This window comes from Oncorhynchus masou, chromosome 12, assembly GCF_036934945.1.
Source record: "Oncorhynchus masou masou isolate Uvic2021 chromosome 12, UVic_Omas_1.1, whole genome shotgun sequence".
In the NCBI taxonomy this organism is placed as follows: Eukaryota; Metazoa; Chordata; class Actinopteri; order Salmoniformes; family Salmonidae; genus Oncorhynchus; species Oncorhynchus masou.
Window position 1 is genome coordinate 81,278,816 of NC_088223.1, and position 24,947 is coordinate 81,303,762.

A 24,947-nucleotide genomic window follows, 5' to 3' on the forward strand; every position below is an offset into this window, starting at 1 on the left:
GCCTGGGTTGAAAATATACGAACCTCAGATTTCTCAATTCCTGTTTGGATTTCTTCTCACATTTTTGCCTGCCATATGAGTTCTGTTATACTCTCAGACATCATTAAAACAGTTTTAGAAACTTCAGAGTGTTTTCTATCCAATACTAATAATAGTATGCATATATTAGCAACTGAGACTGAGGAGCAGGCCTTTTACTCTGGGCACCTTTCATCCAAGCTATTCAATACTGCCCCTGCAGCCATAAGAAGTTATTAACATTATTCTGAAAACTACACATTTCTGTGGTGGAATGCAGGTCAGACATATCCTCTTATACTCTCATCTTTTTCCAATGAGGAAACTGTCGGTATGTCGTGGTGTGGCGTAGTGTGTGGATAATATCATAAAGCTACCTTACATCATCAACCTGTCCACTTTTATTACACCAGCAGGAGCAGGTTCTCCGGGTTGTGTACCAAATGGCACCCTGTCCCCAACATAGAGCACTACTTTTGACCAGATTGCTATGTGCCCTGGTCAAAAGTAGTGCACTATATTCTGAACAGGGTGCCATTTGGGACACAGTCATTTTTATCTGGCGAGTGTTCAAGTGTGATGCATGTAGCAGCAGCTTTCAAGTGTTTAAACCCATTTGGTGGATTATTACCCCGGCGTCTGCCTGTAATGGCTTAAACCCTCACGGTATAGAAGGTTAGGGTTATTCCCCCCCCCCCATTTTCATTTTCAACCCCTCGAGTGTTTTGCCTTTAATTTTATGACCACAGTCGACCTATTGATGCTTTTACATTACTTTTTAAATTGTTTAATTCTTCAAATAGGTTAAGCTATATTAAAAGGTCAGTATGCTATGGAATGCCCCTACTTGTATATCAATGATGGGTTTGGTTATGAGTGACTGTTTTATTAAACCACTGACATTCTTGATGCTTTACCTAATAACATAATGTTTCATCATTTATATCCATAATAATCAATTTGTTAACAGTTGACTTCTAACAGTAGAAATATATATTTATATTATATTTTAATATATGATTAAATGCATAAATTATGCATAATTGGTGCATAAACGTCAATTACTGTAACTTGTGATTTGTTATTCTGTATTGAATGAACTGGTCCAACATAATAAAATGTACAATGTTCTAGCAATAAGTTTGCTTTAAGTAAAGAACTTTAGCCATACATTGGCCTACCATAACCCTGGTTGTTTACAGCACTACTAAAAAGATCCCGGTACCTAGGTGGCTGAAAATTGTTTAAAACGCAATACAGTGCATTACAATAAAATACAATATTCAGGGAGTTAGCTTTAAGAAAAAAAACTTGAATCATACCTTGGGCTACAGTAACCCAGTGTTTACCTGTTTACTGCACTACTGAAAACAGTTCAAAACACTCAATACACTGAAAGGAAAAGGACTCATTCACAATCTAAAGATGTGGTCCTGTTCCCTCTTCAAAAGGTTGGTGTGGAATACAGGAGAACCACTAGGGAAAATAGGCACAGAAATTGTACATGACATGATTACAAATGACTTACAAAACCACCACAGGAATGAAACCGAAAGGAACATAGTTAGAATAATAAGATATATTTGGAGTGTTTCCCAAATGCCACCCTATACCTTATATAGTAAGTGCACTCACTACTTTTGACCAGGGCCCATAGGGTTATTGTCAAAAATAGTGCACTATATAGGAAATAGGGTGCCATTTGGGACAATCACACATTTGTCCTGCATGGCCAGTCTGAATCAAAAGCCAAGTACTTAATGAGAACCAATTCCCTTCCTGTTCAGACACAGTCCTATTTACAGTCTTAACCAGCATAGATTTATCATTCCAGTCCAATTCTCATTCTTATGTATAGCCTCTCCTACTACTTGTTGCTACTAGAAAGCAACCTGTCTTACCAGCAACTGGGTCCTACTCGTTACAGCAGACTATTGCAACGAAAACTTCAATTTTTGGGGTGGGGGGGGGGTTCTGGAGAATACGACCCGAGCTGCACCTCCTTAGCAATGTTGGTCAGTAGATAGGGGTCATGGTTCAGGCAGGAATGAACACAACAGGATAGCAGGAACAGCGGGGTACGACAAGAGCTGAATTGATGACTAGTGGTGTATCTCAATAGTGTGACATTGCTACAGTGCCTTGCAAAAGTATTCATCGCCCTTGGCGTTTTTCCTATTTTATTGCATTACAACCTGTAATTTCAAATGATTTTTATTTGGACTTCATGTAATAGACATACACAAAATAGTTCAAATTGGTTAAGTGAAATGAAAAAAATTTACTTGTTTCAAAAAATTCAATAAAACAAACAAAAAAAAGTGGTGCGTGCATATGTATTCACCCCCTTTGCTATGAAGCCCCTAAATAAGATCTGGTGCACCCAAATACAGTCAGAAGTCACATAATTAGTTAAATAAAGTCCAACCTGTGTGTAATCTAAGTGTCACATAATCTGTCACATGATCTCAGTATATAAACACATGTTCTGAAAGGCCCCATAGTCTGCAACACCACTACGCAAGGGGTATCACCAAGCAAGTGGAGCACTCCAAACAGGTCAGGGACAAAGTTGTGGAGAAGTACAGATCAGGGTTGGGTTATAAAAAAAATCTGAAAATTTGAACATCCTACAGAGCACCATTAAAACCATTATTAAAAAATGGAAACAATATGGCACCACAACAAAACTGCCAAGAGAGGGCCTCCCACCAAAACTCACGGACCAGACAAGGAGGGCATTAATCAGAGAGGCAACAAAGAGACCAGAGATAACCCTGAAGGAGCTGCAAAGCTCCACAGCGGAGATTGGAGTATCTGTCCAAAGGACCACTTTACACTCCACAGTGCTGGGCTATACAGAAGAGTGGCCAGAGAAAAACATTGACTCCCCAAACACATAGAAGAAGGTACTCTGGTCAGATGAGACTAAAATTTAGCTTTTTGGCCATCAAGGATACGCTATGTCTGGCGCAAACCCAACGCCTCTCATTACCCCGAAACACCATCCCCATAGTGAAGCATGGTGGTGGCAGCATCATGCTGTGGGGATGTTTTTCATCGGCAGGGACTGAGAAACTGGTCAGAATTGAAGGAATGATGGATGGTGCTAAATACAGGGAAATTATTGAGGCAAACCTGTTTTGAGATTTGAGACTGGGACGGAGGTTCACCTTCCAGCAGGACAATGACCCTAAGCATACTGCTAAAGCAACACTCAAGTGGTTTAAGGGGAAACATTTAAATATCTTGGAATGGCCTAGTCAAAGCCCAGACCTCAATCCAATTGATTGCTGTACACCAGCGGAACCCATCCAACTTGAAGGAGCAGGAGCAGTTATGCCTTGAAAAATGGGCAGAAATCCCAGTGGTTAGATGTGCCAACCTTATAGAGACATACCCCAAAGACTTGCAGCTGTAATTACTGCAAAAGGTGGCTCTACAAAGATTTTACCTTGGAGGGGGGGGGTGAATATTTATGCACACTCCAGTTTTCAGTTTTTATTTCTTGTTTGTTTCACAATAAAAAATATGTTGCATCTTCATAGTGGTAGGCATGTTGTGTAAGTCAAATGATACAAATCCCCAAAAAATACATTTTAATTCCAGACTGAGGCATCAAAAAAGGAAAAATACTTTCGCAAGACACTGTACCTCACCTTCTGGAGAGATAAGAGCAAATCCCTGGTATAAAGCTTCCAATACATTACTTTCAGCTATGCATGTGTCCTGAAATCAGGGGAAATGCGAAGTGGGTATGTGGAGAGGAAGCCACTTTTGAGATGCAGCCTTCTCTCTGGGAGATTCTACAGCCATTGTACGTGACAGAGGTTGTGTCCCAAATCTTACGCTATTCCCTACCTAGTGAATTACATTTGAACAGTGCCAAAAGGGCTCTGGTCAAAAGTAAGTGCTCTATTTTATTGCTAAATGTGACCTACAATGTACATTTCTGCCTAAAAAGACATACCCAAATGTTATTACATACAGTGATTTCGGAAACAATTTAGACCCGTTGACATTTCCCACATTTTGTAACTTTACAACCTTATTCAAAAATTGATAAAATTGTTTTTTCCCCCTCATCAATCTACACACAATACCCCATAATAATAATAAAAAATAAAGGTTATTAGACATTTTAGAACATGTATTTAAAAAATACAAAAACTGAAATATCACATTTACATAAGTATTCAGACCCTTTACTCAGTACTTTCTTGAAGCACCTTTGGCAGTGATTACAGCCTTGAGTGTTCTTGGCTACAAGCTTGGCACACCTGTATTTGAGTTTCTCCCATTCCTCTCTGCAGATCCTCTCAAGCTCTGTCAGGTTAGATGGAGAGCGCTGCTGCACAGCTATTTTCATGTCTCTCCAGAGATGTTCGATCAGGTTTAAGTCCTGGCTTTGGCTGGGCCACTCAAGGACATTCAGACTTGTTCAGAAGCCAATCCTGCATTGCCTTGGCTGTGTTCTTAGGGTCGTTGTCCTATTGGAAGGTGAACCTTCACCCCAGTCTAAGGTCTGAGTGCTCTGGAGCAGGTTTTCATCAAGGATCTCTCTGTACTTTGCTCCATTCATCTTTGCCTCGATCCTTTGCCTTGATGACGTTGTCCCAACAGTGACCGTATGTATATACCCCCACCAGAAGCCATGGATTACAGGCAACATCTGCACTAAGCTAAAGGGTAGAGCTGCCACGTTCAATGAGCTGGACTTTAACCCTTATGCTTATAAGAAAGCACATTATGTCCTCCGAACAGGAAAAGCGTCAATACAGGTCTACGATTGAATCGTACTACACTGGCTCCGACGCTCGTCGGATGTGGCAGGGCTTGCAAACCATTACGGATTGCAAACAGAAGCACAGCTGAGAGCTGCCTAATGATACAAGCCTACTAGACGAGCTAAATAATGCTCACTTTGAGGCAAGCAACACTGAAGCATGCATGAGAGCATCAGCTGTTCCAGACAACTGTATGATCACGCTCTCCATAGCCAATGTGAGTAAGACAGTTAAACAAGGTCAACATTCACAAGGCCGCAGGGCCAGATTAACAAGTGTCTTTACTGACATTTTCAACCTGTCCCTGACTGAGTCTGCAAAACCAACATGTTTCAAGCAGACCACCATAGTCCCCGTGCCCAAGAACACCAAGGTAACCTGCCTAAATGACTGCCGACCTGTAGCACTCATATCTGTAGCCATGGTGCTTCAACGTATCTGTTCTACAACACTATGACCAGAAAGATTCTATAAAGGACAAGGGCGATCTCTGCTGGGCAAACCAGTCTTCCATCTTCGACCCATCTATCGAAGCGCAGCTCAGTGTAAATATATATCTTGCATTTTCCTTTTCCGAATGGGCGGTTAATAAGATTCTGTATTTATGGTAGCATAGCTTCTCAAGGTCCAATAGAGACCCAATCTCCTTTGCCCCTCTGTCTTCCCACTCTTTGATTCAAACCCAACCCCCTTTATTTGTGTAACCAGCCATCATATCGGTTTAGTCCACTATGGACTTTTTATTTTATGACATGATTAGTAATTGATGTATGATCCATCCCGTGTACAGTATGTTATTCTGTGTGATTATTTAGGTATATAGTAAATAAATAATTAAGCCAATTTTTGTATTGCTGATTCAACTTGTTAGCCAGGGTTCGTGAAGACAACCAATAATTATGACGTTCAGATGAGACTGAATCAGGTGACGATTAATACTTGACTGCAATTGATATAAAAGATCTTCAGATCTTTAAGAGTTTATTCGGAAGACAGCAGCTCTATAAACACTCTTCTGTGTTTATAGAGTAATTGTTGCACGGTTTAATTTAATCACGTAATCAATCAAACGTTTCGGTAATCAATTTGATAAAATAGCCTGTCATATAATTTAATCTGTCAGAGACACGACAGTATCACCATCAAACTATCATGGTCCAAACACACCAAGGCAGTCGTAAAGAGGACATGATAATGCCTATTCCCCTTCAGAAGACGAAAAATATTTGTCTTGGGTCCTCAGATCCTCAAAAAGTTGAGAGCATCCTGACTGGTGGCATCACCACCTGGTATAACAACTACTCAAACTCCGACAGTGATGTAAGGCCCAGTACATCACTGGGGCCAAGCTTCCTGCCACCCAGGACCTCTATACTAGGCGGTGTCAGAGGAAGACTCCAAAGAATTGCCAAAGATTCAAGCCACTCGGCATAGACTGTTCTAACTGCTACCACATGGCAAGCGGTACCAGAGCGCCAAATCTAGGTCCAAAGGCTTCTTAAAAGCTTCTACCCCCAAGCCATAAGACTCCTGAACAGCTAAGCACAATCATTTTTCTTAAAACAGCATTTTGTTTAAGGGCTTGTAAGTAAGCATTTCACTGTAAGGTTGTATTCGGAGCATGTGACAAATAAAATTTGATTTGATTTTGATTTGATTGGACTAAGTCCCAGTCCCTGCCGCTGAAAACCATTCCCACAACATAATTCCACCACCACCACCAAACTTCACTGTATGGATTGTGCAAGGTTTCCTCCAGACATGACGCCTGGCATTCAGGCCAAAGAGTTCAGTCTTGGTTTCATCAGACCAGAGAATCAGGTTTCTCATGGTCTGAGAGTCTTTATGTGCCTTTTGGCAAACTCCAGGCGGGCTGTCATGTGCCTTTTACTGAGGAGTGGCTTCTGTCTGACCACTCTACCTGATTGGTGGAATGCTGCAGAGACTGTTGTCCTTCTGGAAGGTTCTCCCATCTCTACAGAAGAACTCTGGATCTCTGTAAGAGTGACCATCGGGTTCTTGGTCACATCCCTGACCATGGCCCTTCTCCCCCAATTGGCTGGATGACCAGCTCTAGGAAGAGTCTTGGTGGTTCCAAACTTCTTCTATTTAAGAATGATAGAGGCCACTGTGTTCTTGGGGACCTTCAATGCTGAAGACATTTTTGGTACCCTTCCCCAGATCTGTGCCTCGACATAATCCTGTGTCGGAGTTCTATGGACAGATCTTTCGACCTCATGGTTTGGTTTTTTCTCTGACAGGCAATGTCAACTGTGGGACCTTAGATAGACAGGTGTGTGCCTTTGCAAATCATGTCCATTCAATTGATTTTACCACAGGTGGACCCCAAACCTTTTATCAACATAATTGGTGAAGCAAAGGGAAATTCTTAATTAAAAATTAAAATTCTAAATTGATCTGGAAGATTCTAAAAAAGTTAACAGGGAAAGACCATAGTAACACCGCAAAAAGACTGATTTCTAATGTGAATGACAGTCTAACACAGGATGCAGTCAAAATAGCAACAGCCTTCAATTCCTACTTTGTTGACTCTGACAAGGTACTGACACAGAACCTCTACTGGTTTCTTGGGCTCAGCGTTAGGGAATGACACTCAACCTGTCTTCATCACAAGGGATGTTTCTGAGTCAGAGGTGAACAAGGTTATTAGCTCACTAAAGAACTCTAAAGCTAAAGATGTGTTTGGGCTGGACTCTAACTTTCTTAAAAACTACAAAGAGTCCCTTATCATGTTACTTTTTAATGGTACGTTTACAAATATATACTATGATAAATAGAATTGAAACTTGTCTCATTATGGTAATTGGTGAAATAAGTATATCCAGTTATTGTAATGACAATAAGAAAAGACTATCAGTATTTACCTGGCTAAAAGAGAAGGAATATAATATCTATTGTTTACAGGAAACTCATTCAACAATTTTAGATGAAGTTTTGTGGAAAAAGGACTGGGGGCCGAAATATATTTCTCCCATGGGCAAAGAAATTCAAAAGGGGTGTTATTAATTAACAGTAATTTTTAACCAAATGTGCAAATTGTCCAAAGAGATCCTCAAGGTAGTTGGATGACTTTAAATATGTTACTGGACCATAAACATATATGGCTTATTAACCTATACAGTCCAAATAATGATGATCCTCGCTTCCTTGAAAATATATATAGAATTTATCAACTCTACAAGCAACACTATTATTATGGTGGAAGATTATAATACGGTTTTAAATACCTCTATGGACCATAAAGGAAATCACACTACAAACTATCACCCTCAGGCACTTAAGGAGATCATGAATGTCATGGATATATTGAAATTAGTGGATATATAGAGGATTAAATAGCCTGACCTAGTGAGATATACAGTGGGGGAAAAAGTATTTAGTCAGCCACCGATTGTGCAAGTCCTCCCACTTAAAAAAATGAGAGAGGCCTGTAATTGTCATCATAGGTACACAATTATGACTGACAAAATGAGAAAAAAATCCAGAAAATCGCATTGTAGGATTTTTAATGAATTTATTTGCAAATTATGGTGGAAAATAAGCAGTTGGTCAATGACAAAAGTTTCTCAATACTTTGTTACATACCCTTTGTTGGCAATGACAGAGGTCAAACTTTTTCTGTAAGTCTTCACAAGGTTTTCACACACTGTTGCTGGTATTTTGGCCCATTCCTCCATGCAGATCTCCTCAATAGCAGCAATGTTTTGGGGCTGTTGCTGGGCAACACGGACTTTCAACTCCCTCCAAAGATTTTCTATGGGGTTGAGATCTGGAGATTCTTACGAAGCCACTCCTTCGTTGCCCGGGCAGTGTGTTTGGGATCATTGTCATGCTGAAAGACCCAGCCACATTTCATCTTCAATGCCCTTGCTGATGGGAGGTTTTTACTCAAAGTCTCACGATACATGGCCCCATTCATTCTTTCCTTTACACGAATCAGTCGTCCCGTTCCCTTTGAAGAAAAACAGCCCCAAAGCAGGATGTTTCCACCCCCATGTTTCACAGTAGGTATGGTGTTCTTTGGATGCAACTCAGCATTCTTTGTCCTTCCAACACGAAGAGTTGAGTTTTGACCAAAAATATCTATTTTTGGTTTCATCTGACCATATGACATTCTCCAAATCTTCTTCTGGATCATCCAAATGCACTCTAGCAAACTTCAGACGGGCCTGGACATGTACCGGCTTAAGCAGGGGGACACGTCTGGCACTGCAGGATTTGAGTCCCTGGCGGCGTACAACTCTTCCGGCGCCGACAGAGATGGCCGCCTCGCTTCGCGTTCCTCGGAAACTATGCAGTTTTTTGGGTTTTTTTTACGTGTTATTTCTTACATTAGTACCCCAGGTCATCTTAGGTTTCATTACATAAAGTCGAGAAGAACTACTGAATATAAGATCAGCGTCAAATCACCAATCAGTAGGACCAAGAATATGACTTTCGCGAAGCGGATCCTGTGTTCTGCCTTTCAACCAGGACAGCGGAATGGATCCCAGCCAGCGACCCAAAAAAACAACTTCGTAAAAGAGGGAAACGAGGCGGTCTTCTGGTCAGACTCCGGAGACGGGCACATCGTGCACCACTCCCTAGCATTCTTCTCGCCAATGTCCAGTCTCTTGACATCAAGGTTGATGAAATCCGAGCAAGGGTAGCATTCCAGAGGGACATCAGAGACTGTAACATTCTTTGCTTCACGGAAACATGGCTTACTGGAGAGACGCTATCGGAGGCGGTGCAGCCAGCGGGTTTCTCCACGCATCGCGCCAACAGAAACAAACACCTTTCTGGTAAGAAGAGGGGCGGGGGCCTATGCCTTATGGCTAACGAGACGTGGTGTGATCACAGAAACATACAGGAACTCAAATCCTTCTGTTCACCTGATTTAGAATTACTCACAATCAAATGTAGACCGCATTATCTACCAAGAGAATTCTCTTCGATTATAATCACAGCCGTATATATTCCCCCCAAGCAGACACATCGATGGCTCTGAACTAACTTTATTTGACTCTTTGCAAACTGGAATCCATACATCCTGAGACTGCATTCATTGTAGCTGGGGATTTTAACAAGGCTAATCTGAAAACAAGACTCCCTAAATTGTATCAGCATATCGATTGCGGTACCAGGGCTGGCAAAACCTTGGATCATTGTTATTCTAACTTCTGCGACGCATATAAGGCCCTGCCCCCCCCCCCCCATTCCCTAACCAGAAACCGTGGATTGATGGCAGCATTCGCGTGAAACTGAAAGCGCGAACCATTGCTTTTAATCAGGGCAAGGTGACTGGTAACATGACCGAATACAAACAGTGCAGCTATTCCCTCCGCAAGGCTATCAAACAAGCTAAGCGTCAGTACAGAGACGAAGTAGAATCGGACGACACAACAGTGGAAGGCTTGATTACCAACAACGACGAGACGGTCTACAGGGAGGAGGTGAGGGCCCTCGGAGTGTTGCGTCAGGACAATAACCTCACACTCAACGTCAACAAAACTAAGGAGATGATTGTGGACTTCAGGAAACAGCAGAGGGAACACCCCCCTATCCACATCGATGGAACAGTAGTGGAGAGAGTAGCAAGTTTTAAGTTCCTCGGCATACACATCACAGACAAACTGAATTGGTCCACTCACACAGACAGCATCGTGAAGAAGGCGCAGCAGCGCCTCTTCAACCTCAGGAGGCTGAAGAAATTCGGCTTGTCACCAAAAGCACTCACAAACTTCTACAGATGCACAATCGAGAGCATCCTGGCGGGCTGTATCACCGCCTGGTACGGCAACTGCTCCGCCCACAACCGTAAGGCTCTCCAGAGGGTAGTGAGGTCTGCACAAGGCATCACCGGGGTCAAACTACCTGCCCTCCAGGACACCTACACCACCCAATGTTACAGGAAGGCCATAAAGATCATCAAGGACAACACCCACCCGAGCCACTGCCTGTACACCCCGCTATCATCCAGAAGGCGAGGTCAGTACAGGTGCATCAAAGCTGGGACCGAGAGACTGAAAAACAGCTTCTATCACAAGGCCATCAGACTGTTACAAAACCTGTTAGGGATCTTGAGTCCCATTTGGGAACTTTCCCTCCCACGTTCAGCTGGTATGTGGCGCATGGAACGCAAAAAATATTCTTAAAAATATTTAACCTCCACACATTAACAAGTTCAATAGCTCAAATGAAAGACAAACACCTTGTTTATCTACCCAGCAAGTCAGATTTCTAAAATGTTTTACGGCGAAAACATAGCACATATTTATGTCAAACCACCACCGAAGACACAGCTAATTTGCATAGCCAAGTTGAACAAAATATGCAATCAACAAACGCAGGATTAAAAGAAAAATAATTCACTAACCTTTTGAAATCTTCATCAGATGGCAGTAATATAACATGTTACACAGTACGTTTATGTTTTTTTTCAATAATATGCTATATATATCCATAAATCTCTGTTTACAATGACGCATTGTTCAAAAAATGCTACTCAAATATCCTGAGAAATGACGATAGCTACGGCAGATAACAAGCAATACACATCATAAACTTTAACTAAATATGCATGTTCTACATATATATAGAAAGGTACACTTCTTCTAAATGCAATCGCTGTGTTACATTTATTTTTAACGTTACAGAATTCGTTCACTAGGCTATAATATGAGTCGGCGCTCAGAAATTAGCATGACGGCTCCTCTATCTTGGAGTCCAAAGAAACCCAAATTTAACACATAAATATTCCCTTACCTTTGCTGTTCTTCCATCAGAAGACCTGGAAGGAATTATACTTACCAAGAACAGGGTTTAGTTGTGAAGTCTGTGTCTTTCGGTTATCAAACACGGCATATTTCGGTTGAAATGCAGCCAAAAGTCAAGTGGATGCGCACCAAAACGTCGAAATTACATATTATATGTCGACTAAACTTGTCAAACTATGTTCATAATTAAGCTTTAGCATGTTATAAAGGTGCACAACAATCCTCAGGACGAACAGAAACACATGCGTCCGTTCAATCAATCTTGGAAGAGAGAGATCACCGGAGGAGAGCGCGCATGAATGTGACTTTTTTGCGTGACCGAAAGGTTTCGGGCCGCCAAAACTCTCGTGAGTGCGCGATTCTCACAATGAGAAGCCCCATTGAAAGCAGACATCGCGCTAAAGACATAAAAACTGTTCCCAGGTCTGTAGGTGCTTGGGAATGACTGCCCTGAGAGTTCTGCTTTACATACAGACATAATTTCAACGGTTTTAGAAAGTTTAGTGTTTTCTATTCAATAATATTTTTATATGCATATATTAGCAATTTTTGACTGATTTTTTTTCTGTTTAATATGGGCACGCAATTACTCCAAAAAGGGCAGCAGACAACCCTATCTTTAACAGGTACAGCAACCACTAACATTGAGTGGCTGCTGCCAACACACTGACTCAACTCCAGCCACTTTAATAATGGGAATTGATGGGAAATTATGTAAAATATATCACTAGCCACTTTAAACAATGCTACCTAATATAATGTTTACATACCCTACATTATTTATCTCATATGTATACGTATATACTGTACTCTATATCATCTACTGCATCCTTATGGAATACATGTATCACTAGCCTCTTTAACTATGCCACTTTGTTTACATACTCATCTCATATGTATATACTGTACTCGATACCATCTACTGTATCTTGCCTATGCTTCTCTGCACCATCACTCATTCATATCTTTATGTACATATTCTTTATCCCCTTACACTGTGTATAAGAAATTAGTTTTGGAATTGTTAGTTAGATTACTTGTTGGTTATTACTGCATTGTCGGAACTAGAAGCACAAGCATTTCACTACACTCGCATTAACATCTGCTAACCATGTGTATGTGACAAATAAAATTTGATTTGATTTGTTCATGATGGTAGGCTTTGTTACTTTGGTCCCAGCTCTCTGCATGTCATTCACTAGGTCCCTCCTGTGTGGTTCTGGGATTTTTGCTCACCGTTCTTGTGATCATTTTGACCCCACGGGGTGAGATCTTGCGTGGAGCCCCAGATCGAGGGAGATTATCAGTGGTCTTGTATGTCTTCCATTTCCTAATAATTGCTCCCACAGTTGATTTCTTCAAGCCATGCTGTTTACCTAGTGCTGATTCAGTCTTCCCAGCCTGGTGCAGGTCTACAATTTTGTTTCTGGTGTCCTTTGACAGCTCTTTGGTCTTGGCCATAGTGGAGTTTGGAGTGTGACTGTTTGAGGTTGTGGACAGGTGTCTTTTATACTGATAACAAGTTCAAACAGGTGCCATTAATACAGGTAACGAGTGGAGGACAGAGGAGCTTCTTAAAGAAGAAGTTACAGGTCTGTGAGAGCCAGAAATCGTGCTTTTTTGTAGGTGACCAAATACTTATTTTCCACCATGATTTGCAAATTAATTCATTAAAAATCCTACAAAGTGATTTTCTGGATTTATTTTTCTCATTGTCTGTCATAGTTGAAGTGTACCTATGATGAAAATGACAGGCCTCTCTCATCTTTTTAAGTGGGAGAACTTGCACAATTGGTGGCTGACTAAATACTTTTTGCCCCACTGTACATGGCGGAGGCTTAATCAAGCAAGTCGTCTTGATTGCTTTCTTATGTCGTTCTCTCTGACACCAAAAGTCTAAAAAGTGTTGATAGGGGACAGAATGTGGTCAGACCATCACATAATTGGCATATATAGAACTTTTACAGAATTTCCACGTGGGCGAGGATATTGGAAATTTAGAATTTATAACTTTCTTTTTCTCACATAACATAGGTACATCACATCCCCTCATTGTATGGGACACTTTTAAATGTGCCTTTCGAGGCCATGCAATTCAGTACTCATCTATAAAACAAAAGCAATTTAGGTGTTAACCTGTAGTGTCAGGATTTGGCCAGGGTTGTTCCGGGTTTTGGTCACTAGATGCCCCCATTGTGCTTTTTGACCTTGTGTTTTTTCCCTTGTTCCCCATTATTATTTGCACCTGTGCCTCGTTTACCCTGATTGTATTTAAACCCTTAGTTTCCCTCAGTTCTGTGCTCTGTGTTTGTATGTTAGCACCCAGCCCTAGTGTTCTGTGTATTCTTGTCGATTCCGGTGGATGCTCTTGTGGAATTCTGTTTTTGTTTTTGAGTATCTCTTGAGGCTTTTTTGTGCTATTCCTACCACCTTTTGGATTTGCCATTTTTGTATTGAAGGACTTCTCCTTTTTTACTTTATTAAATACACCGTCTTAAGTACTGCTGTGTCTGCCTCATCTTCTGGGTTCTGCTGACTATTCGTGGCTCAGTTGGTTAAGTGACTGTTTCTCACTCCGGAGACCCAGGTTCGTAACCGGGTCCTGACAGAAACACAGAGCCAAAAATGAACCCAGAGGCAGCCAGTTCCCAGGACCTTTTTGCCATGCTGTCCCACCACCAGGAGACTGTCCAACGCCGCGAAGCCGCCCTGGTTCAGCAAGAGGCCTTAATGGCTAGACATTCTCATCTTCTGTCGGAGATGCTGACTTCCATTAAGCAAATATCTGATCGTCTTACCCCGGCAACAGTTCCCGTCCCAGTACCTCAGATTCACGTACCCATGGCAGTTAACCCCTGGCTGAACCTCGTCTTCCACCTCCCCAACGGTTCTCAGGTGATCCAAGTGCTTGTAAAGGGTTTCTCACCCAATGTTCTCTCTCCTTTGAGCTACAACCCTCGTCGTTTCCCACCGACCGGTCTAAGATCGCTTATATCATCACCCTGCTGTCGGAAAAAGCCCTGGCCTGGGCTACTGCTGTGTGGGATGCCCATAGTTCCTGCTGTGCCAGCTACTCTGCCTTTGCTGAAGAATTCAAACGAGTGTTTCAAGGCCCAAGCAGTGGTTCTGACTCAGCCAAACAGCTCCTGACTCTCCACCAAGGTTGGCGCAGCGTGACGGACTATGCCATCCAGTTCCGCACGGTGGCAGCAGCAAGTGGCTGGAACAACGAGGCGCTCACGGTGTGCTTTCTGAAAGGCCTTTCCGACACTATCCAAGATGAACTGGCCACTCGGGAACCACCGGACAATCTCGAGTCCCTGATCAAGTTGGCCTCACGCATTGACCAGCGTCTGAGAGAGAGAGAACTCAACCGTAGACCTCTAGCCCCTATCAGTCCCAGCTCCGAGTCCCCACCTTTATCCTCGCTGGCTCCATTGGAACCCATGCAGATTGGACGCATCTCCCAGGCTGAGAGAGACCGCCGGATGAGGGAGCGACGCTGTCTATATTGCGGCAAACCGGGCCATTTCCGTTCCACGTGTCCCGGGCTCCAGGGAAACGCTCTGTCCCGTACAGACCGGGGGAACTGTAACGGGAAACATAACCTCCTCCCATCCGTCCAACTCCCGTCTGCTCATTCCAGTCACCCTCTCCTGGGACAACCACAAGCTTCACCTTCAAGCCTTGGTAGACTCTGGAGCCGCAGGTAACTTCATGGATGGTGTCTGGGCGAAGGAGAATGGCGTTCCCTCTGAACCTCTAAGTGAACCCATGAGGGTCACTACATTGGATGGAAGCCCTTTGGGATCTGGACTTGTCACTCAGGTCACTACCTCCTTGCGACTTTCAGTTTCACAACACCAGGAATTGATGAACTTTCATTTGATCTCCTGTTCCGAGTTCCCTCTCGTCCTTGGATACCCCTGGCTTCACAGCCATAACCCTCACATCGACTGGTCTGTGGGCACTATCAAGCAGTGGGGTCCTACGTGCCAAGCTACTTGTATTTTCCAGAATTCCCCGAGTTCTACTCCCGAGTCTTTAGAATCCATCGACCTGACCCGAGTTCCCGAGTGTTACCATGACCTCAAACTGGTGTTTAGCAAACAGAGGGCCACCATGCTACCACCCCATAGACCTTACGATACAGGACAGTACACCAAACTTTGTTGATATACTCAGAGGACCATTATTAGCATGTTTTAACCACTCCTATATAAATGGTGGATTATCGGACACTCAACGAAAAGGTCTGATTTCATTATTACTGAAACAGGAACCAAGTGGTAAATATAAAGATCCTATCTATTAAAAAAAGTGTAGGCCTCTTACACTTCAGTGTTGTGATGCAAAAAGTCATGCTAAAGGCTTAGCTCATAGAATGAAAAAGGTTTTGTCAGATATTATTCATCCTAATCAGACAGCTTTTTTTACATGGACTATACATTGGAAATAGAAGACAAGTACTGGAAACAATAGAACACTATGAAATATCTGGGAAACCAGGCCTGTTTTCATAGATTAATTTGAAAAGACTTTTGATAAAGTACGACTGGAGTTTATATATAAATGCATGGAATATTTCAATTTTGGAATATCTCTTATAAAATGGGTTAAAGTTATGTATAGTAACTCTAGGTGTAAAATAGTAAATAATGGCTACATCTCAGAAAGTTTAAAACTGTCAAGAGGAGTAAAACAATGTTGTCCACTATCGGCATATCTATTTATTATTGCCATTGAAATGTTAGCTGTTAAAATTAGATCCAACAATAAAGATCTTAGAAATCCATGACTTAAAAACAAAGGTGTCATTGTACGCTGATGATTCATGTTCTTTTAAATCCACAATTAGAATCCCTCCACAGCCTCATAGAGGATCTAGATACACTTTCTAACCTCTCTGGATTAAGACCAAATTATGATAAGTGATATGATATTATTTATTGGTTCACAAAAAAAAAAACTTTTACATTACCGTGTAGTTTACTAATAAAATGGTCTGACGGGGATGTGGACATAATCTGTATACATATCGAGAATGAAATAAATTCTCACTCCAATATATTTGAATAGAAAGTTAGCAAAACAGATAAGATCTTGCTACCATGGAAAAGAAAATACCCGTCTATTTGTGTGTTACGGTTTTCTTCCGTCGAAGGAGAGGAGGACCAAAATGCAGCGTGGTTATCTTCATACGTCTTTAATAAAGATAATGACGATACAACACAAAACAATAAACGTAACGTGATAAACAGAAACAGCCATATCTGGTGCAAACAAACACAGAGACAGGAACAATCACCCACGAAACACTCAAAGAATATGGCTACCTAAATATGGTTCCCAAGCAGAGACAACGATAAACACCTGCCTCTGATTGAGAACCACTCTAGGCAACCATAGACTTACCTAGACAACTCTACTATACCACAATCCAATAACCTACAAAAACCCCAAGACAAAACACACCACATAATTAACCCATGTCACACCCCCTGGCCTGACCAAAATAATAAAGAAAACATGAATTACTAAGACCAGGGCGTGACAGAACCCCCCCCCCGCCACCCCCCCAAGGTGCGGACTCCCGGCCGCACACCTAGACCCATAGGGGAGGGTCCGGGTGGGCGTCTGTCCATGGTGGCGGCTCTGGCACGGGACGTGGACCCCACTCCAACAGTCTTAGTCCACTTGCATCGCGTCCTTAGATTGATTGGCGACCCTCGCCGCCGACCTTGGCCTAGTGACCCAAACCAAGGGCCCCATTGGACTGAGGGGTAGCTCGGGACTGAGGGGTAGCTCGGGACTGAGGGGTAGCACGGGACTGAGGGGTAGCTCGGGACTGAGGGGTAGCTCAGGCAGGTTGATGACTCTGGCAGATCCTGGCTGGCTGGTGGTTCCGGCAGATCCTGGCTGACTGGTGGTCCCGGCAGATCTTGGCTGACTGGTGGATCCTGGCAGACTGGCGGCTCTGGCAGCTCCTTGCAGACTGGCGGCTCTGGCAGCTCCTTGCAGACTGGCGGCTCTGGCAGCTCCTTGCAGACTGGCGGCTCTGGCAGCTCCTTGCAGACTGGCGGCTCTGGCAGCTCCTTGCAGACTGGCGGCTCTGGCAGCTCCTTGCAGACTGGCGGCTCTGGCAGCTCCTTGCAGACTGGCAGCTCCTTGCAGACTGGCAGCTCCTTGTAGACTGACAGCTCCTTGCAGACTGACAGCTCTGGCGGCGCTGAACAGGCGGGAGACTCCAGCAGCACTGAACAGGAGGGAGACTCCGGCAGCGCTGTAGAGGAGGAAGGCTCTGGCAGCGCTGGACAGGCGAAGCGCACTGTAGGCCTGGTGCGTGGTGCTGGCACTGCTGGTACTGGGCAGAGGACACGCACAGGAAGCCTGGTGCGGGGAGCTGCCACCGGAGGGCTGGTGTGTGGAGGTGGCACTGGATGGACCGGAACGTGAAGGCGTACTGGAGATCTTGAGAGCAGGGCTGGCGCCAACCGCCCTGGCAGGATCTTCACCCTAGCCCGGCAGATGTGAGGAGCTGAGATGTAGCGTACCGGGCTAAGCACTCGTACTGGGGACACTGTGCGTTTCACCGCATAACATGGTGCCTGACCAGTACCATGCCCGACACGGTTAGCAATGCTATGCGCACTGTAGCGCTGAGCTGGCACAGGATGTGTAAGGCTAGGGAGGTGCACAGGAGGCCTGGTGCGTGAGGCTGGCACAATCTTCACCAGCCGACTAGCACGCACCTCAGGACGAGTATGGAGAGCTGACCCAGGTGCCATCAAATCCCCGACATGCTCCGTCGTGCCTCATGCACCAACACAGCAACTCCCTCATAACTCTCTCCTCCAATTTCCCCATTAACTCCTTCACAGTCTCTGCTTCGCTCACCTCCAACACCGGCTATGGTTCTGGTTTCCTCCTTGGCTCCTTACGATAAACAGGGGGAGTTGGCTCAGGTCTGACTCCTGACTCTGCCACACTCTCCCTGTGCCTCCCCCAAGACATTCTTGGGGCTGACTCTCGGGCTTCCATCCACGCCGCCGTGTTCGTCTCTCCAACTCCATTCTCCCATAACCCTCCTCGCATTGCTCCAGCGAATCACAGGCATGCTCCGGCACTCTCCCTGAGTCGACCGCCCACCTGTCTATTTCCTCCCAAGTCGTATAGTCCATACTTCGCTGCTCCTGCAGCCGCTGCCTGTCACCACAACGCTTGATCCTGTTGTGGTGGGTGATTCTGTTACGGTTTTCTTCCGTCGAAGGAGAGGAGGACCAAAATGCAGCGTGGTTATCTTCATACATCTTTAATAAAGATAATGACGATACAATAGAAAACAATAAACGTACCGTGAAACAGCCCTATCTTTAAAAAAATTTTTTTTATAAAAAATAATTTATTATCTTCAATACCATTCATTCTTTACAACTCATAATTTACATACATACTCAAATAATGGTATTTTTAATTAAACTAATTAAACTAAACATAAACCCCAAACAAAACCTCAGGGAGCATCTTCCCTCCCCGTCACCCTACAAAATACCTTTCATTCTCCCCATCCCTTATCTATCCTCTTACAAATCTAAATGACACCCAGCCCTAAACCCCCCTTCCACCTCTCCCGAGCAGCATGCTGCCCCCACTTCCTCTCCTCCCTCTTCATCCTCCCCCTCAAATCTCCTTCCACTCTCCTCACTATCCCTTCCACCCCCCAATCTCTCCCTGTCTTCACCATGTTCTGCCTTGCTTCCCAGAGCCCCCGTTTAAAGAGACTCATGAGAAGCCAGAGCAGAAACCTGCCCCTATCCGTCCCTCTCGCTCTCCCTACACCCCTCTCTAACTTGGCCCATGTCAATACAAAATCCCCCTTTACCAAACCTAACAACACCCGTGCCCTAGCCCATACTACTCCGGCAAAGGCACAGTCCCAAAAGACATGGCGCACAGTCTCCTCCCTGCCACAAGAGGATCTTGGACAGGTGGGGGATTGCACCAAACTATACTGGTACAAGATGGAACGTACCGGCAAACACTTATGAAGGCTCAACCAATTCAGGTCCTTGAGCCTGTTGTCCAGACCCCGCGCCTGCACTCCCTCCCAGACCACTTCCGAGATGCCCACTACAGGCGCCGGACTCCCTGCCTTTCTGACCTCCTCGTACAGGTGCCTATGATCTAAACTTACTCGGGCAACTTCAACCTCAGGGTGCGCACGCAGCCACTTGGCCGCATGACCAAAGTGCCACGGCAGCTGTTCCGCCCGAGGACCCGTGTTAGACCACACCATTATGCTTCTCGCCTGATACGAGAAAAATACCCGCAGGGGGTAACCGGACGGATGTATCACTGGCTGAGCAAGCTCCGTTAACAAGAAATAAACAAAAATTGTGTCCAGCTTGAGGGGGAAATGTGGTACCCCCCTACCTCCCTCCCCGATGGGACAGATCATGCGTGCCCTGGCGACCCACTCGCACCTGCCACTCCACATAAACTGAAACACAAGCCTCACTAGAGGCCTCCTCAGACAAGCCGACAATGGGTAGATGTATGCCAAATACAAAAGAGACGGCAACACATCCACCTTTAGGACCAGGACTTTGCCCATAAAAGACAATTACCTAGCTTTCCACATTGCTAGCTTCCTCTGTACCACTGCGATACGCATGTTCCAGTTTAGCGTCGCTGAGCCGGAGGTCTCAAAATGGACCCCGAGAATCCTCAGGCCCCCTCACAGAGGGATAACCCCCCCAGGCACATCCGTTCTACCGCGCCATCTTCCGAAAAACTTGACGGAAGACTTTGCATGGTTCAGAACTGCTCCCGACGCTCGGGTGAAATCCCCAAAGATGGCAAGGGACCTTGTCAGGCACGAGTCCTTGCACAACAGCAAGGAAGTGTCGTCGGCGTACTGCGTCATCTTAACACGCAGCCCACCACTTCCAGGGATCAGCAAACCTTCCACCCCTGTGTCTGCCCTAATGGCAGCCCCCAGAGGCTCCATGTACAGAATGAAGAGGAGAGCCGAGAGTGGGCACCCTGCCTGACCCCAGACGAGAGGTCAAAAACGTCACCCAAGTGACTATTTACACTAACTCGGCACCCCGCTCCGACATATAATGTACGAATCCATCCTATAAACTTCTCCCCAAATCCTAATCGACCTAACACTCTGAATAAAAAGGATCTATTCACGCGATCGAAGGCTTTTGCCTGATCTAGCGCTGCTACCATAAAAGGCAGTCCTCTATCTTCAACCCAAGCGATGGAGTCCCTGATTAACTGTAGGTTCCATCTAATAGAGCGGCCCTCTACCCCACACGTCTGATCCTCATGAACGACGTAGGGAAGGGCTGTGCGCAACCGGTCTGCTAAAACCTTTGCAAGTAGCTTGTAATCTACACACAGCATGGTCAACGGCCGCCAGTTGCCAAGGTCTGTTACTTCCCCTTCTTATATAAAAGTGACAGCACACCAACAGCCATTGATCCCCCGGGACCCCGTCTCAAGGATGGCCTTCAAGACTTTGAGGACCACTGGTCCAAGTATACCCCAAAACTTGAGATAAAACTCAGCCGGCAGCCCATCCATCCCAGGCACCTTCCCATTTCCCATCCTCCTAAGAGCGCTCTCAACCTCTTCTAGTGAGATCTGGGCCTCCATCACTTCTCTAATGTCCTCCGGCAACCGCCTGGACAAGTGTTCTAAAAACACATTTCCCTGCTCTATATCTATTTCCCTTTCCTTAAATAAACCTTGGAAATGATCAGTTGTCACCCTGACCTTATCCTCTGGTTCTCTAACTATACTACCATTTTCTTCCCTAACACCATGCATTACCTTCCTACTCTGTCTTGCCCTAACCGACTTAAAGAACATAGCAGAACAAGTCTCATTATGTTCTAGAAAGCCACTATGCGCACGCTCCAGGAAAGCTCGAGCCTTCCGCTCCTGCAACTCCCTGAGCTGCGCCTTTAGGGTTGCGGATCTCTCCCAGTCAAACGACCCGCCGAGGTTGCCTGCCTCATATTCGAGTTCAATTAACCTTTGGATACGATCCACCTCCCTCCTCCCCTCCCTTTTTTCCTCTTGCAAAACCCTATTATAAAAGCCCTAATCCTCACCTTAACTAATTCCCACCACTCTAACACCCCCTCGCACATGGACCGGAGGCCCTCAAGCCTCCTAAAGAAACCATAAAACCCGTCAACAAAAGCCTGCTCCTCCAGCACATCCCGATCTAGCTTCCAGTACCCCCTACCAAAGAGGCAGACTGGCGACCCCACCTGCAGGAGCACCCCGTCGTGATCCGAAAAGAAAACAGGCAACAGCCGCCCAGACAAATCCCCAAAGACCTGGGTACAAAAATATAGTCGAGCCTCCGCTCAACCCCCCTGGAGTTACGCCATGTAGGACCGTCCATTTTCGGAGTAGTGTGCAGACCACCATCTACCAGACCATGGCAAGCCATTAGCCTGGTAATGACGCCTGCACTGCTATCCCCCCCTCTTCCTAAATCTGTATTAAAATCCCCCCCTATCACTAATTTCCTATTTGTGACACACAGGGGCGTCAGACAGTCCACCATCTCCCTCCTGTCTGCCACCATCTGTGGCCCATACACCACCACTAATCTAAATTTACAATCCCTTATCGTGACATCCACCCCTATAACCCTCCCCTGCATTACCACAAAAGAATCCTCCACTTTTACCTCACGGTGCCCACACAAAATCCCTACTCCCGATGAGTGCACCCCCCCGACACCCCAAACCGACTCCCCCTTGTCCCACTCCCTCATAAACCTACTAACATCCCCTCCATCCCTCAGGTGAACCTCCTGTAAAAAACAAAAATCAAACCCCACACCCTCCAAATAACTAAAAACCGCCCTCCTCTTAACAATATCCCTTAAACCCCTTACATTTAAACTTACAAAAGTAAAATTAGACCCCATGAAAGAATAAAATAAAAACATGTAATACACTCAAATTCCAAACCCAGACAGAAAAAAAACAAAAACAGGAGACTCACCCGATGCTCCCCTGCTCCATATCTACCGGTGAGAACACCATCCGTAATCCCGACATTCCCCCCTCTTCCTCCATCACACGAACCCAGGATGCAGGAATAGTGTTTGGCTCCGGGGTGCCCTGCACCCTGGGTCTACCCCCACAATCCTCCCCCTCCCCAGTGTTGCAGCTGGTTTGGAAAAAATTGGGGGAGGCTGAGTCCCCAAACAAAAAACTCCCCACCTCCTCCTGTACCCAGTCCTGAGTCTTGTTAGGTGTGTCCCCACCCAAACGAGGTTGAGGCCCTGGGGAAACCAGCAGCAACCCAGAGGTTTCTCCCACCCCCATCACTCTCTTGGCCATCCCCTCCCCCTCACTGTCGGCCAATCACACCCTCCTCTTCATTCTCTTCTTTGGTGATGGCGGCAGTGGAGAGATATCACCCTCCCCCCCCCCCCGCCAGCTCCTCCACCATACCCCTCATCTCTTCCACAAGGGCACTTTCCCCCCAGTCCACTTGCTCTTCCACCGTCTCCTTCTCCACCACTCCTCCCTCACTTTCTTCTCTCTCATGCTCCTCCACTCGGTTGCCTTCTTCCGCCTCTTTTCCTGGTTCTCCTACTCCCGTGCCTTCCGTTTCCTTCTCTCTTCCATCCGCTGCTTCTTGCTCCTCTTCCTTCCTTGTGGCTTTCCCCTCTGGACTTGTACTCTTGTCATGAGGCGTGCTTCCTTCCCCTCCTCTTCTTCCCCCATCCCCCGCTCCTGCTCCCCCCCCCAGCCGCAGACGCATATGACCTCTGACGGGCCGGGCACCCCCGCCACAGGTGTGCTGACGAGCCACACCCATGGCATGTCTTAGGCTTGTTACAATCCCTCGCCTCGTGATCCTCAGATCCACAAAATCTGCATTTTCGCATGCTGCACTAGGCGAAAATGTGTCCGTAGGCCATACAGCGCCTGCAAAATGGGGGCTGACGTGCATAAAACAACGTCCCCCTGTCAGCCCCAAGGGAGAACATAGCAGGAGGATGGAGGTAGCCACCATGTCCCGTTGGGTCCTCCCTGAGGAGGGCCTGGAAGCCTCTCCTCCCATTCCAAAACCCAAGGGAGTCTTTGAGGTGCCTAGCTGAGGAGACGTTATCCATGTATCTCCCCAGAAAAGCCCTCACCTCTTCGTCCTTAACGTAAGGGTTGTAAATGTTGACAGTTACAACCCTAAAGTTATTCTTCGCCAGGCTTGTTATTTCATAGTGGCACATCAGCCTCTCACCTCCCACTGCTCTTGCCCTTCTCAGGATATCATCGTGTTTTTCTTCTGTATATAGCGCCACGTCGTATGCTCCCTCCAACGAGTTGCCTTGGAAACAAAACACGTCCTTCACTGTCAGCTTTAGAATCCCCATCAATATTATCCTTCCAAAAGATTCCCGTCCTAAAGGCTCCAACTCCTTTTCCTTCCAAGCAAAACGAATCGTGTTGGCCAACCCAATCCTAGGGATCGACCGTGTTGATGTATTTAGCACCATCTCCGCAAGGAGAATTGCGCTCGTTCTCTTCACTTCCAAAACAAGAAAAAAAGAAAATCCAAAGTGACCGAGCCTATCTGGTGAAACTACACAGAGACAGGAACAATCACCCACGAAACACTCAAAGAATATGGCTGCCTAAATATGGTTCCCAATCAGAGACAACGATAAACACCTGCCTCTGATTGAGAACCACTCTAGGCAACCATAGACTTACCTAGACAACTCTACTATACCACAATCCCATAACCTACAAAAACCCCAAGACAAAACACACCACATAAATAACCCATGTCACACCCTGGCCTGACCAAAATAATAAAGAAATCACAAAATACTAAGACCAGGGCGTGACATTGTGGGGGAAAAAAATCACCCTGATGAACTCTTTAGTCATATCACATTTTACCTATTTGTTTATGGATTTGCCTACACCTAGCGACCTGCTTTTGAAATTATATGAGCAAAACATATGAAATTTTATTTGGAATGGCAAGCTAGACAAAATTAAAAGGGGCTATTTATATAATGAATATGATTTGGAGGACAGAAACTATTAAAAATTAAAGCATTAGACATCTCACTAAAGGCATCAATCATACAAAAGTAAAACTTATTAAGAATGTCTCACCTCATGTTCAAGAATCGCATATTTCCCTTAATTCAGGGGTGGCAGGGTAGCCTAGTGGTTAGAGCATTGGACTAGTAACCGGAAGGTTGCAAGTTCAAACCCCTGAGCTGACAAGGTACAAATCTGTCGTTCTGCCCCTAAACAGGTAGTTAACCCACTGTTCCCAGGCTGTCATTGAAAATAAGAAT